This window comes from Schistocerca serialis, chromosome 4 (genome assembly GCF_023864345.2).
Source record: "Schistocerca serialis cubense isolate TAMUIC-IGC-003099 chromosome 4, iqSchSeri2.2, whole genome shotgun sequence".
Taxonomy (NCBI): Eukaryota; Metazoa; Arthropoda; class Insecta; order Orthoptera; family Acrididae; genus Schistocerca; species Schistocerca serialis.
Window position 1 is genome coordinate 316628526 of NC_064641.1, and position 14963 is coordinate 316643488.

At 41.3% G+C, this 14963-nt stretch overlaps 1 protein-coding gene and 1 non-coding gene across 2 annotated transcripts in view; both read left to right on the forward strand.

The window, feature by feature from the left end:
- The window catches only part of LOC126474415 (glutamate receptor ionotropic, NMDA 2D-like), a 580517-nt gene that overhangs the window by 149742 nt on the left and 415812 nt on the right, over nt 1-14963 (forward strand). The gene's annotated exons all lie outside the window — the stretch shown is intronic.
- LOC126476737 (U6 spliceosomal RNA) lies at nt 11857-11967 on the forward strand. The gene has a single exon (XR_007587202.1). It is a non-coding gene; the product is annotated as a U6 spliceosomal RNA (small nuclear RNA).

Below are 14963 nucleotides of genomic sequence, written 5' to 3' on the forward strand. Positions count from 1 at the left end.
TTAACCTGTCATCATTTAATTTTGAAGACATAAGAAATTGTAATGCACGATGATCACTGTATACTTTTACGTGCTTACCAGAAAGAAAGAAACGGAATTTGTTAAATGCCCAAACGATAGCTAAAGCTTCTAATTCAGTAACGGAATAATTTTTTTCAGATTTTGTTAGCACTCGGCTAGCAAAAGCAATGGTTTTCTGAACGGTAGTGTCATTTTCTATGGCTTCTTGAAATAAATGGGCACCAAGACCGACTTTAGAAGAATCCGTGCTAAGGCAGAAATCTTGCGACAGATCTGGATGAGCTAGTATTGGCACGTTAAGTAACGTTTCTTTCAAAGAATTGAATTCCAACTGTGCTTGTTCGTCCCAGTTCCAAATAGTATTTTTTCCAGTGAGGGAACAAAGTTTTGGTGTAACAAGAATTTGCATATTCAGAAAACGACGGTAAAAATTTACGAGACCTAGAAAACTGCGGACTAGTTTTTTTTTTTTTGTGGATGGAACTGGAATGGCTCTGATTGCTTCCAACTTTTCAGGATCCGGCTGAATGCCTTCAGAAGAAATAATATGTCCCAAAAACCTCACCTTTGACCTACCGAATTCAGACTTTTCCAAGTTAACTGTAATTCCAGATTCTGCAAAAATACGTAACAAACTGTTGAGGATGCGATTATGTCGTTCCCCTGAAGCTTCTGCTACTAGAATATCGTCCACATATAAGGTGATGTGACGTTTTAAGAACTCAGGTAATATGGAATTTAGCCCGCGAATGAATGCTGCCGAAGAAATGTTCAAACCAAAACGAAGTTTACGAAACTAATAACAAACGCCGAAACAAAGGAAAGCTGCGTATTTTCTACATTCTGGATTAAGTTCGATCTGATAAAAGCTGGATCTGAGATCAATAGAAGACAACACTTTTACGCCATTAAAATTTTGAAGAAGTTCTTCCATCGTTTGCGGCCTGTCTGTTTCAGGAATGATGATAGTATTGATTTGTCTCGAATCTAAGACAAGCCTGATCGATCCATTTTTTTTCTCAACAACATGTAATGGATTGTTGTATGAGCTTACTGCAGGCTCAATAATGCCCTCATTAAGTATAGATTGTATTTCTGTTCTAACACGGTCCCTATAATGTGCTGGAATTACGTATGGTCTAACATAAAATTTAGTATGCTCACGAACACGAAATTGGTATTGAAATCCCTTGATTGTTCCTGTTTTGTGAGTAAAAACTGTGGAATGTGCTTGTAAAATCTCAATAAGGTCTTGCCTATCAGTGTCATTACAATTCTCAATTGTTCGAATTTTATTCTGAATTAACTCATTAGTATCAAATATGTCGTCGATATCATCCCTGTCAGTCCTTGCAGAGTGATTGTTAGTGTTTACTTCCGTAGAAAATTCCGAACTGTTGTCTAACAGAAGGTAAAGCCGATTGATTTCCTCGTCATGGTTTGAGAGCCAATCTTCAAATTTCAAAGCTATTGACTTCCCTTCTTTCTCTAAACTTATTTCAGCATCGTGAAAGTTTAAGATTGCTTTGTATTCATTCAAAAAGTCTACTCCCAATATCATTTCCGTCGACAATAATGGAACAATGAGAAAGTTCATAGAGAAGCTGTGGCTTTGTCCCCTTAGAACAATTATACATGACTGTGCTTAAACTGACACACAATATTTTTTAGCGCAACGCAATCTGACTTTCAAAAATCCCTACAAAAGAATGACCCAGACTAACATTAACCTATACGTTTCACAAATCACTTACCTCACCAAAAATCTTCGTTATTCGAACTACTGCAATACAGCAAATGCCACTACTGCCAGCTAAATAAAAGATTCAAACTACGGAAGGCACTAACAGCTGATAGGCATAGTTAGCAAATGAAAGATTTTAATAGAGAACAAACAATGTATTTACCTTAATAGTCGTAATATATATAGCAATTCATGACATCCAGTCCTACAAATTTCAAAACTCCGCCATCTTTCTCCCCACGTCCACCACTGCTGGCGGCTCACATCCAACTGCGCAATGCTACGCGCTGTTAACATCCAGCTGCCGCTGCCCCACACTACAATGGCAGACAACAATGCAAACTAGCCACAGACTGCACATAGCACAGTCAGTGATTTTCATACAGAGCGCTACGTAACGTTGCCAATAAGAAAACATAAACAGCCTACTTACACAGTCCATGTCAACTGTTGGTGATGCGACTATTAAGTGGAAAAGCGAAGGAGCAACTACAGCTAAACCAAGACCAAACAAACCTCAAATACTGACGGGCAGACACATCAAGATTTGCAGAGGTTGTCTGTAAAACGATCACATGAAATCAGTGGAAGGAATCACTCGTAAGTTCCAAAATGCTTCCAGCAGTCCAGCTGGTACAATGACTGTGCGTATGGAGTTAAAAGAGGGGGGGAACTATGGTCGAGCAGATCCTCACAAGCAACACGTTTGTTTAGTCAATGCTAAGAGACGCTTGAGGTCATTTAAAGACTGACACCATTGGACTGTGGATGGCTGGAAACGAGTGATCTGGCGTGATGACTCACATTATACACTGCGGAAATTCGATTCAGCGTTTGGGTTTGGCGAATTCCAGGAGAAAGTTACATACCATTACACGTAAAGACAACTGTGAAATGCGGAAGTGCTGCATTGCGTTATCGGTGTTTATAAGGATAGGGCGTGGCCGTCTAATTACGCTTAAGTAAACTAAATATGAAAGGTTATGAACACATTTCGGCGGCATTGTGTATTGCGGACAGTAGAGGAATAGTTCGAAGACGATGATTGTGTCAGTATGACAATGCAGCTTGTCATAAAGCGCCATCTGGGTCGCAATGGTTTGATGACAGTAACATTCCTGAACTGGAGTAGTCTGTGTAGTGTTCCCAACCTCAACCTTTTGTGTGAGTTAGAACGTCGTCCTCGCTCCAGACCCCAGCGTTTGATATCACTACCATCACTACTTTTTCTGGTTTCGACTCTTGTCATTCTTCCACAGACATTCAGACACATTACTGAAAGTGCTCCAGCAGACTACATACCCCACATTAATATTCTCTAATGGGTGTTCGAATATTTTTGGTCAGAATCTCTCCCGGAGACCGTGAAAATAATATATCAGAGATATGGAATCGAACAATGCATATGTTGTTGTCGGTGCTGTTGTTATTGCTGTCGTCGACGTCGTCGTCGTCGTTGTTGTTGTCTTCAGACTGAAGTGTGTTGTTTGATGCAAGTCTGCACACTAATCTACCAGGCGCAGCCCTCTTCATCTCTGCATAACTACTGCAAACTATATCCATTTGAATATCACTGTTATGAAAATGACGACAGCTTTTATTTAAGTACACTTATTAATTCGCGACAGGTTTTATTCAATACGAATATCCTCAGGTGGCAAAGTGGCAGAAATCTGCGAGTGTCTTGAATTAAAATCATTAATCGTCCAATAAAACATTGAAAGATACGTAGTGGAATCCGTCAAATACAATGCTTCACTTCGTTAACGCTGCTTGGCGTATTAAATCACGATACCGACGCATTCCTACCACTTTTTCACCTAAGGACATTCGTACAGTATACTTAATAAACGCATTTAAATAACAGCTGCAATTATTTTACTAACATCCACATTAATCAGCTGTGGATGCTGAATGCCCTCCACACTTCCCACCATCGTGACACTGACTATTTGTTAATACCTTGGAACACTTCCTTAAATTTTCAGGCGAAAATCATTCTTATAAATACAATAAATTAATTTTTATCTAAGGATATCGTGCGTTCTTAATATTTGTTAGTCATGAGCAAGGCAGATACGTTCAGACTTTCTAAATTTCAATTTATGGTTGCATGGTTGCTTTGATTCATAACTGAACCAGTTTCGTGGACTTCCCAGAGCCTTATCTGATTCATTATACCCTCATTACATTCAAAAATTGTCATTTGTCTTGACCATCGTATTTTGTAATTTTTTCCGCCTTTCAGTGTGGCGTAAGGCCGAAACGCGTAAGGCAGAATAAAATAAATACATACTTTGATCAAGACTAATATCAGTTTTTCAGCGCTTTAAAAATGGCAGCTACTTCTCACAAATCATTCATGGATTTTGCTGCTGATATCCTCTGTCCTCCAGTAGCAGTACATTCTTGAAGTTTCTATTCTCTTCTCGTCTGAACTGTTTATCATCCTAATTTTCCTTGTTGCAACATTACACCCCATTTCTGTAGAGAGGCATATAAACATTTTGCGTTCATTTATTATTTCCATAGATTGGAACATGAACCTATCAATACTGATGCGAAGTACCCTCTGGTATGGATTGTGAAATGATCTGTAGAAGATACAAGCTGTTTCGTGGTCCTTACATCTAACGTCGGGGTGACAATTAGGCATCTTTTTTATTATTGTTATGCACCTGAGAGACAACAGGGCGTAAACCTTATGCGGCGTGTGCATGCAATGTCCATGGTCCAGTCATTTGCTCCAGATGGATATCTTCCTCCGCTTAGAGACACTCATTCTTAACGTTTTCTTACTGAACATCATTCAATCAAGTTACTAGATTAGCCAGTATGCAGATGCCAACACACGTGATTTGTAGAGCCTGCTAGCTCGGTATAACCTCGTTGTACCTGGGTCACTGAATCCACTAACAAGATGCTTAGCGTCGCTGGGAAGCTTGAGCGAACATTTTGTCTGCAATAAAATCTGTTCTCCATGACGTGACGCGTCGTCCCTTGACGTTTAATACCAAGACCGTAAAACAACTTGTAAGTGTAGTTATAAATGGATTTTTTGGTGATAGTTAACTGTATTCTTTATCACTCTCCAAATTTATAATTTTGTATTCCTTTTCCATTTTTCGAACTAAATACACTTTTCATCTGCTAGCTGGGCTTCCAAAGTAAGTTCCTACAAAATTATCCTTACACTGTCGATCACCTCCATCACACAAGGATAAGCGAAACTGGAATTTTCTTTGCTGACATGAGAATTGTAACACGACTATCGAAGACTGCTGCATTTATTACAGATTCCATTCCGTATAAATGTGGTTTCATCACTAAATCTAACGAAAAATAAATTTACATTAAATAAGTCCCTCATTGTAAATCATATATCTGCAAGAGACTTTTTTGTCAGTTTTAAAAGTCGTACGTCGCCTTCTGAGATACTGACAACGCTATGTTACGACGCTGGTAAGCGTTCCGCATCTCCGCGCCTCGGGCGTCTACCTGCTGCAGTCACCTAATTCGTTGAAGAGGACTACAGGAGCGGACAGAGAGCCGCAAACTAAGCTTATTTGCTGGCCGGCCATTACGCTGCTGACCTAGATCCTCCCCTCAGCCCCCCCCCCCCCCCTACCTATGCAGACACCCACCGCCGTAAAAACCAGGCTGCGCCAGCAGTGCCCGTTTCACAGCCGCGCTCGGTGCGACTCGCTCACCCCGAGTGGTGGTCAGGTGCTCCAGCCGCTTTTCATTAGCGCCTGCCAGCGACGGCAGCGCAGCCAGCCTGCACGAGGCAAAACTCAGCGGTACTCACCATCGAGCGATGAAAAATGTTTCTTGCCCTCGGGTATGACGCTCAAAAAATATTTTCTGCACACTGGCCACTCAATGGTGTCAAATTACATGCTCCCTCAAAGATCGGATGGCAACTACCCGTAAGCCCATTGGTCACACAGCATTTAAAATGCATGTTATTACATAACACCTGTTTGCAGAAAGCTGGTAACGCTTACAGTACCGGAATGATATCATCGAAGCAATGTTTTGTTTATATGACACATGTTTTCTAGCACAATTAAATAAAAAAATTTGTAAATGTGCTGCTGAAAATAGTAATACAAGGAGAGATTGCTGTCCCAATGCGGCAACTAGAATTTGGCGACCGAGACGCCAACTCATCGTCCAGTCTCAACATCCATCTCTTACACGCACAGGTGAATGTTACAGAGACCAGCTGGATGGTCCTTCTCCTACCGCAACCCATGGAGACTGTAACTTCACCGACGCAATAGGTGACCCGGTGGCGCTCGAATTGTGCCACGGTGGTTCGATAAACACTCCACGGCCATAAGGGCGCTCGGCTAGCCCTCTAGTGCACCTGCGCTCCACTCTACGGGACACGCCTGGGAGGCTGTAGAGATGGACGTGCGCCTTGCACACTGCTTCGTCAGATCTACGTGACTTATGAACAGCTAATGAGGGGCGATGGTTCAGCATGGTTCCCTAATACTTCAACTGACTTATGGAGCCCGAACGCCAAACAAAAGCAGAGAAGTGTCTCTAATGTACGTGCTCATTGGTGTCGAGTCCCCAGTTTCCTTCCATCAATTGTCCTGCAAATAGCTGTAGCAGCGGTCTGAGTCTATTTTATTGTTATTATAACTGTTACATCTGTTATTATTAAGTTATCCCATGGATACGCCCGTTGAATAACTAAATTCCCCGTTCAATATCAGAGGAAAATCTAAATTTACAAAGCAGTTTTGCATAGACTATACCTACTGCCTAAGAGAACCTCATTAACCGCTTAGTAGCCAAAATTCTTCTATTGCGTGCCCCGATACCACAAGGATACTAGGAAACATTAGAGAATTTTATCTAATTATATTTTTGTCTCAGCGTCATCCTGCCTAGCTTCACATTTGATATATGCACGTTTTCAGCATGGTTAATTCGCAAGATAGTATGTTTTCGGGAGATCTTCAGTTTCCAAAGGTGTTGAATTCTAATAGATTTTGATTGTAAGGTTGAAAAGATCTTTTTGTGACGCAAATATTGGTATATAACAAACCGATTATCAGCGTATTAGGCTACCATCAGGTGACAACTGAAAAGCATCCACAAGATAAACTAGTGTGTAAGAAAACAAGTCTTTAAAAGCGAAGATATAACAGTGCACTGAATCTTTCGTCATGACATTAGGCAGGATACCTCAAACTGAGAGCTAATCATTCGTGTTACATGTCAAATAAGTTACAGTATTTTTAGCAGCCTAAACTACTAATTACTGTAATTAATATCCTATGTGAACCTTGTTTAGTTGAATTGTTCCGTGTTTTTTTAAGCTAGGCTGTAAAATACACACACACACACACACGCACACACACACACACACACACACACACACACACACACAATCCGTTTCTGTGTTTCTGAATTCCACTTAAACAATGGATTATGTTCTTAAACACATTCTTGAATATAATAGATAAAAACGATTTATTTTGATATTTGCAATTGTATTATATACAGATAAATTTCATTAGTTTAGCTGCCATTCGCGTACAAAATATAGCCATTATTGCTATGAAATAAAAAACTACCACGTCTACTTCTTCGAACGCTTCGAGAGGACGGAGGAGCTGGTAACGATGCAGTTAGGACCCTTTAAAACCAAATCGTGATGTATTTTTGTAGATAGACTATCCAATAACGAAACGTTGCAAGGTTACTTTTTTTATCCCAAGCTACCGTTAGACGGACACTATAGACAATCAACTAATAATTTAACCAATTTTCAGTACCCGTTTTTGAAAGTGTAATTACAGGACCCAAACCGTAAAGTAAAATATTTTACATAGTCTCCATTAAAAGGATTCACGACAAAACTTATTTGTAAAGAAAATTATAGTTTCCCCTCCATAAGAAACAGTAAGAGAACATTCATGCAAGAAACATATGAAGTTTCCCGAGGGATAATCGTGAGGACTTCAGAACCACTATGAATTACTTAATAGACCAGCACCTTTATCAATTGTATTCGTCTGTAGTACAGTTCACACAGTTACTACTTCAACACAAGGGTTTTCGATAGTTACACGTGCACCATGTTCGGTTGGCATATCTTGTGTCGTACCAGAGTAATGCTAAAATATATCACATCCACTTTTTAGACAAGATGACTCTCATGTATAGAAAATCAAATAACTTATGCGTAATGCTAAATTAAATAAAAATGCACCAGTTTACACAAAGTCATTTTTACAGAAATACCGCAAACGACAAGCTGGAACTAATTAAGTGGTTCGATAAAACATCACACAATAAATGTTTTATGGAGCTGCTTCGTTTTAACGAAGCACGTCGGTCGCAAACGCCACAAAAAGTCTAAGTAGTGAACAAAGTAAAAAGTACCTCCGAGTTTGGCTTAAAGAGTTACTTCGAGTGACTACATTCCCTTGTATGTGTCCGCCGCTTGCTGACAACACGAACCAGGAAGTCTCCTGCAAGGCTGCTTTTCCGGACATCCGGGCACGACTGCACTTTCGTTCACAGGTGGTGACCCAAGCTCGTTCCTACAAACATAAAAATTGGCGTTAATTATTGGTTAAACCATCGACCGGAAGAAATGGAAGAGCAACTTCCGTCAGCAAATTATGTGTTCTTTCTGCATGCTAATTTTCCATATGCATAGAAAAAAGTCACCCTGTATAAAGTTTTTTTTTAATATGTGAGAATTGGTCACCGCCAAATTGTGATTTATACAAACAGAGTAACAAAAAGAAGCTTGTATTCCACCGTCGAACCATCGCTCTGCAACAGACACTGTAAATATTTTCTGCATGGTACAGTCTCTTGTTTCATAATCCAAGGTTGTGTGGTTGTAATGCAGTTTCATTCACAGACTGAGTTATGGCGTTTAGATATAAAAGTTCTTCGACAGGCTATGAGGAACTGGAATATGAAGAAGTCACCAGGAACTATAATATGAAGAAGGCGCCGGAATAAGGATCAATATACCCAGAGGCTGTGTGAAAGGGCGGAAAACATGTGACATAACATCGATGCGTAAGAAAGGGTCACGTAATGACCCATAAAACTACATGGATTTGGCAGTGATCCCTTTCGTCGGAAGACTGTACTCGAAGGTACTGATAGATCTGGTAGAGAAAGGAACAGGTCATAAGCAGCAAGAAGAACAAGCAGGATTCCGAGCAGGATGGTCGGTAATGAACAACATCTTCACACTGAAACTAATACGTGAAAACGCGAGAAGATTGGATTGGAGGGGTACGTTGCATTGCTTGACTTAAAGAAACCATATGACAAAGCATACACCAACAAACTGTGGGAAAAGTTTAAAGAGACAGAGTTGGATAAAAGACTGCTAAAGGCTGCTATGAAATTATATGAAAATAACACATCGAGATTAATGATTGGGAATAGTTGGAGAGAAGATTTCGAGGTGAATGAGGGTCTGCGGCAAAGATGTGGGCTGTCACAGAGCTTCTTTTAGCTTTATCTTGGAGAAATCCTGCAGACTTGGCATAGAAAATGCCAGGTTGTGGGAGTAACAGTAGCGGACAGCAAGACATTTAGCCTGTGTTTTGCAGATGAACGGCTTTGCACTAGCAGAAGAAGAAAATGATGTGAGTTATTTGATAAGAAAGCTTAAAGAGGAATGCAAAAAGGCTGACATGAAGATGTAAATGCGTTAATAGTTTGAATGTAGTTGAAGAAGTAATTGCAGGTGTGAAAAAGGCAGAATACCTTGGAGTATTGTTTAATATATAGGGCACAAGTAGTGGTGAAATCGCTAGTAGGATTTATAAAGGACGAGCTGTAACAGGGGCAATGAACTCTGTTATTTGGGAAAAAGAGACAAGAGAGACGAATAGAAGGTGCAAGAGTACAGTATAGTATTGAACGGATCAGAAACCTGGGACATTAGCGAATAAAATAAGAATAAACTGCTTGCCACGGAGATGGATTACGTAAGACGAAGCTCAAGCTGTACTACAATAGATGGATGAAATTAGATAGGGACATCTGTGACGACATACAAAAATCAGCTGATGAATTTTGTCATTGTGAACAGGATGAATGAACACAGGATACAAAATAGGATATTATGATGGATATCAACCCAGCGGAAAAAATGGGTACGCCACGACGCAACTGACAAAAGGAAATGGAGGAGGCAATGGAAGCAAGGAAAATTGACGTTGAGGAAAGTCAAGACGGGAAAAGACGGCGACTGGGGAAGGAGAAGCAGCGCCAGCCGTAAGAAGCGATATATGAAACCACTAGCTGACGACTGTATTGTCCCAGACTGTTTTAACGAATAAAAATATTCATTTGTACCAGCATAAAAGACAAGCGAGATTGCAGTACAAAAACAACAGCCTACAACTAAATTGATTTAGCAGTGCGTAAATGAGGATGGCTAGCCAATTCAGATTGGAATTCCAATACAGATAACAATGCTGCTTCTGGCCACATGTGGGCGGATATTGTTATACCTGACTCTGAGCTCCCAGGTAAGGAGCTAAGGTTCGGAAGGGAGGGCGTAGGGATGTGAGATACCAGGAAGCAGTTGAAAGAAACTGAATAAGCTGAAGGGGAGACCTGCGGCCGGAAGATACAGAGAGGAGATGGGACTGGGTATTAGATCCGGTAAACTAGGGATGAGGAAGCAATGCTTGCCAAGTATCTGCACCGACAGTTTGTTGAGTCCGAATTCTCTTCATCTCATGAACAGCATGAACATGTGAGGTGTAACGTCGAACAAGTCGACGACTAAGCACGGTTACGTACACATACAACCACACATACACACAACTGGGTTCTTATTTTGTCAGTCACTTGTCATTCCTGAAATAAAGTAAAAATTTTTACAGTCCCCTAATTCCAATGAAAGTCTTTAGGAGGCTTCTCTTGGCTGTTAGACAAATGCCGGAACTAGTGATACCCTCGTAAGTAATCTCCTTTGCAACCCCCTTTCCGCAACTATCAACTTCATGGGACTTGGCTGGAAAGAACTATCTTCTACTTCTATCCTAAACGCTCTCAGAATTAGTAAAAAAGAGGCAGCTGACTTCTGAATCATGCGACACGACCGTGTCACTCGGTAGTCTGGAAAATCATACGGCGAACTAGTAGTATTCCTGCTTGGCTGTTGTGCGCTGCATAGCTTTCGTCACTAAACTGGTGCCTCTGTAACTATCGAATTTCGAGTTTTAGAATTTTTTATTTCATTCAAAAGTGGTTCTACTTCTCTGCCTCCCAATTTTATCACGGCTCTATGAATAGACTAAAATGAAATTCGTGAAGTCTGTAATGCTTCAGGATATTTGTGGATGACGTAAATTGCAATATTTGCACTAAAGATCCACCAGACGTTGCAAAAAATAGGCATTGCTCTAGAATGAGTCCTCTGCAGAGGAATGGCATTTCAAAAATGTGTTCCGGGCCGATACTCAAACACACTACCTTGCATTTTGCGTACAATGCCCATATTGGTGGAGCTGTCTAGGCAAGACTCAAGCTAGTATGAGCCCCTTGACAGTACTAGCAACAAAGGTGTTTTACACTCATTTATATTACTTTGTTGCTACAAGTCTCTAACATCCCTGTTCACAAAATTTTCAAGATTGAAAGAAGAATTCTTAATGTAGTGAGCACAGTTTTAGCGGATAAGGAAAACAGGTGTAGATGTTTCTACAGCGGTAACTTTTACAGCCTAATATTACGTGCACTTTCGCTATCACGCTGATCACCCGCAAGCGGTTCACTCTAAGATTTAGAAGTGTAGATGTGGCTTACTTCCTTGCCAGGGCAGAAATGGTAGCGGAGTCCTCGATCACGGCAAGGAAAATGGCTCCAAATAATTCCGCAAGCGTTTTCCGGTCTTCATTACCGGCAGCCCGACGCGATACACCGAAACTAAAAATGTCCACTGGTGTCATACATCGAGCTTAATTTTATGAAGAAATTCCTAAGAATGTGTGTTTGGAGCACAGCATTGTACGGAAGCGATCAACGATTGTGGGCAAACCGGAAAACTTCTGATATAAGGAGTCACCCTTGTTTTGTCAGTATGCGCTTCGGCTATACGTATGCGGAAGCTGGAACGACACAGAGAAGATTAGCATGGCCCATCCGCAAGAATGACACGTAGAAGCTCGTCAAAGAAACCTCTGGTTCTTGGGGGGAAGACGGGGGAGTCAGAAGCGATCAACGGCATGAGAATGCAGTTGGCAATGGAAACCACTGCATTAAAGATACATAATGTGATCCACAGAACACACGCCCCTAACTCAAAAAGTATCTTCATCATCTCTCCATTGGCAAAAGATTCCTGATTAGTACCACATTCGGATCTCCGGGAGTGGTTAGACAAGAGGGATGTAACCATGAGAAAAAGACTAAGTAACGGGGGAAACGGTAACATTTCAAGAGTCTGAGCGTGGAATCTCAGACATTTGAATGTAACAAGGAAGCTGGAAAATCTAAAATTAGAAACGCATCTGCTCATCTTAGATAATAGGGCTGGGTGGGGGCGGGGGGGGGGGGGGGGGAGGGATATGTGGGAGGAGGTGATTGTCAGTGAAGTGAAATCGAAAGATCATTGGGCTTACTAGTCCGACGAAAACAGGGTAATATCAACAGCAAAAGAAAATGATATAATGGGAGTAGGATTCATTATGAATAAGAAGGAAGAGCAGAGAATGAGTCACTGTGAACAATTCGATGACTTGGTTGTACTCATAAGAATCTACAGTAGTCCAACAACAGATCAGGTATGCATGCCAGAGGTGGTTGTTCTAGGTAATGATTTCCCAGGATCTATGCACCCAAATTGCGTGAAAATGTAATCACATGTCAGTTCTAGTATAATATGTTTGTCCGATGAATACCCGTTTATCATCTGCATTTCTTCCTGGTGTAGCAATTTTAATGGCCAGTAGTGTAACTAACCCGCTATAGGACCCTGGAAAAATACCGTTTCTATGCGTGGCGTTGTGGAACGTGCTGGTAGCGCATGCCGTCGCATGCGTACCGAAAGCTGGATCATCTTGGGGAACTGTAAGGCCACTAATATGTTCAGGTACTGGAGAAACCGCCTGCCTCAGTGCTGTGTAACGGAGCCCGGCAGCGGTGCAGCCGCCGCATCGCGCCCTCGCCGCCGTGGCTTTGTGTAACGCCGCCGGCGACCCCTGGAATTGGCTGACAGATTCCCGCGACGTGGACGCCCCCGCGTGCCGAGCGCCGGCCGCAGGCAGCCCATATGAAACTACTCGCGCGCCGCAATGTTCGCGCCTGCGCAACGCCGCTGGACTTCCGCGAATTCCTCTCCCTCACATGCCGTTCGAGCCCGTTGAGTATCAGCTTTCGCCATTGTCAGTCGCAGCGCACAGGAACCGTTCGCGCTCCTTCCCTCGTCATCCGATAGTCCTTCCAGAAATTTCCATGCTGGGCACGGGCTGAGTTTATTGTTTGGCGCTCTTCGGTTAGAGGTACTATCAGCGTCACCACTTGCACCCGTACGATTAGATGAAACTTTCATCTACGTCTGCATCTACATCCACATGAACAGTCTGAAAATCACATTTAAGTGCCTAGCAGAGGGTTCATCGAACCACCATCAAATTTTTTATTATACTAATCTCGAATAGCGCGCGGAAAGAACGAAGTCCTGTATCTTTCCGTACGAGCTCTGATAGCACTTATTTTATCATGGTGATCGTTTCTCCCTACGTAGGTCGGCGTCTCCTAAATATTTTCGCATTCGGAGGAGAAAGTTGGTGATTGGAATTTCGTAAGAAGATTCCTCCGCAACGAAAAACGCCATTGTTTTAATGAAGTCCCAAATCCAGTATCATTTCAGTGACTCTCTCTCCCCTATTTCGCGACAATACCAAACGTGCTGCCTTTCTTTGAACTTTTTTGATGTATTCCGTCAGTCCTATCTGGTAAGGATCCCACACCGCTCAGCAGTATTCTAAAAGAGGACGGACAAGCGTAGTGCAGGCAGTCTCCTTAGTAGGTCTGTTACATTTTCTAAGTGTCCTACCAATAAAACACAGTCTTTGGTTAGCCTTCCCGACAACATTTTCTATGTGTTCCTTCCAATTTAAGTTGTTCGTAAGTGTAATTCCTAGGTATTTAGTTGAATTTACGGCCTTTAGAATTGACTGATTAATCGTGTAACTGAAGTTTAACGAATTTCTTTTATCACTCACGTGGATGACCTCAAACTTTTCGTAATTAGAGTCGATTGCCAACTTTCGCACCATACACATTTCTTTTCTAAATCGTTTTGCAGTTTTTTTGATTTTCTAACGACTTTACTAGTCGATAAAAGATAGCGTCATCTACAAACAACCTAAGACGACTGCCCAGATTTTCTCCCAAATCGTTTATATAGATAAGGAACAATAAAAGGGCCTATAGCACTACCTTGGGAACACCAGAAATCACTTATGTTTTACTCGATGACTTTCCGTCAGTTACTACGAACTGTGGCCTCTCAGACATAAAATCACGAATGAAGTCGCTTAACTGAGACGATATTCCATAAGGACGCAATTTCACTACAAGCCGCTTTTGTAGTACAGTGTCAAAAGCTTTCCAGAAATACGGAATCAATTTGAAATCCCTTGTCAATAGCTCAACACTTCATGCGAGTAAAGAACTAGTTGTGTTTCAGAAGAATGATGTTTTCTAAATCCGTGTTGACTGTGTGTCAATAGATCATTTTCTTCGAGGTAATTCATAATGTTCGAACACAATATATGTTCCAAAATCCTGGTGCATATCGACGTTAATGATATTGGCCTGTACTTTAGTGAATTACTCCTACTACCTTTCTTGAATGTTGGTGTGACCTGTGCAACTTTCCGTCTTTGGGTACAGATCTTTGTTCTTTTCAACAATTTATTGTGCTATACAGGAAGATTCAGCTGCCCCTATATAAGGGTTTTATGCAACCTGTTATGCTTCCAAAAAGCTTGTGCAAGATTTTCATACACTCTGACTCGCTACGCACCAACTGCTAAACCTACAGAAAACATGTTCAGGATATTTTTGCACGAGGTACAATGTAGCTAATTTTGTACAAGGATACGTTTGGAGACCACGATTTTAGGCTTATTCAAGAAAAACGTGTTTGAAGATCAGAATGAAATTTTTACTCTGCAGC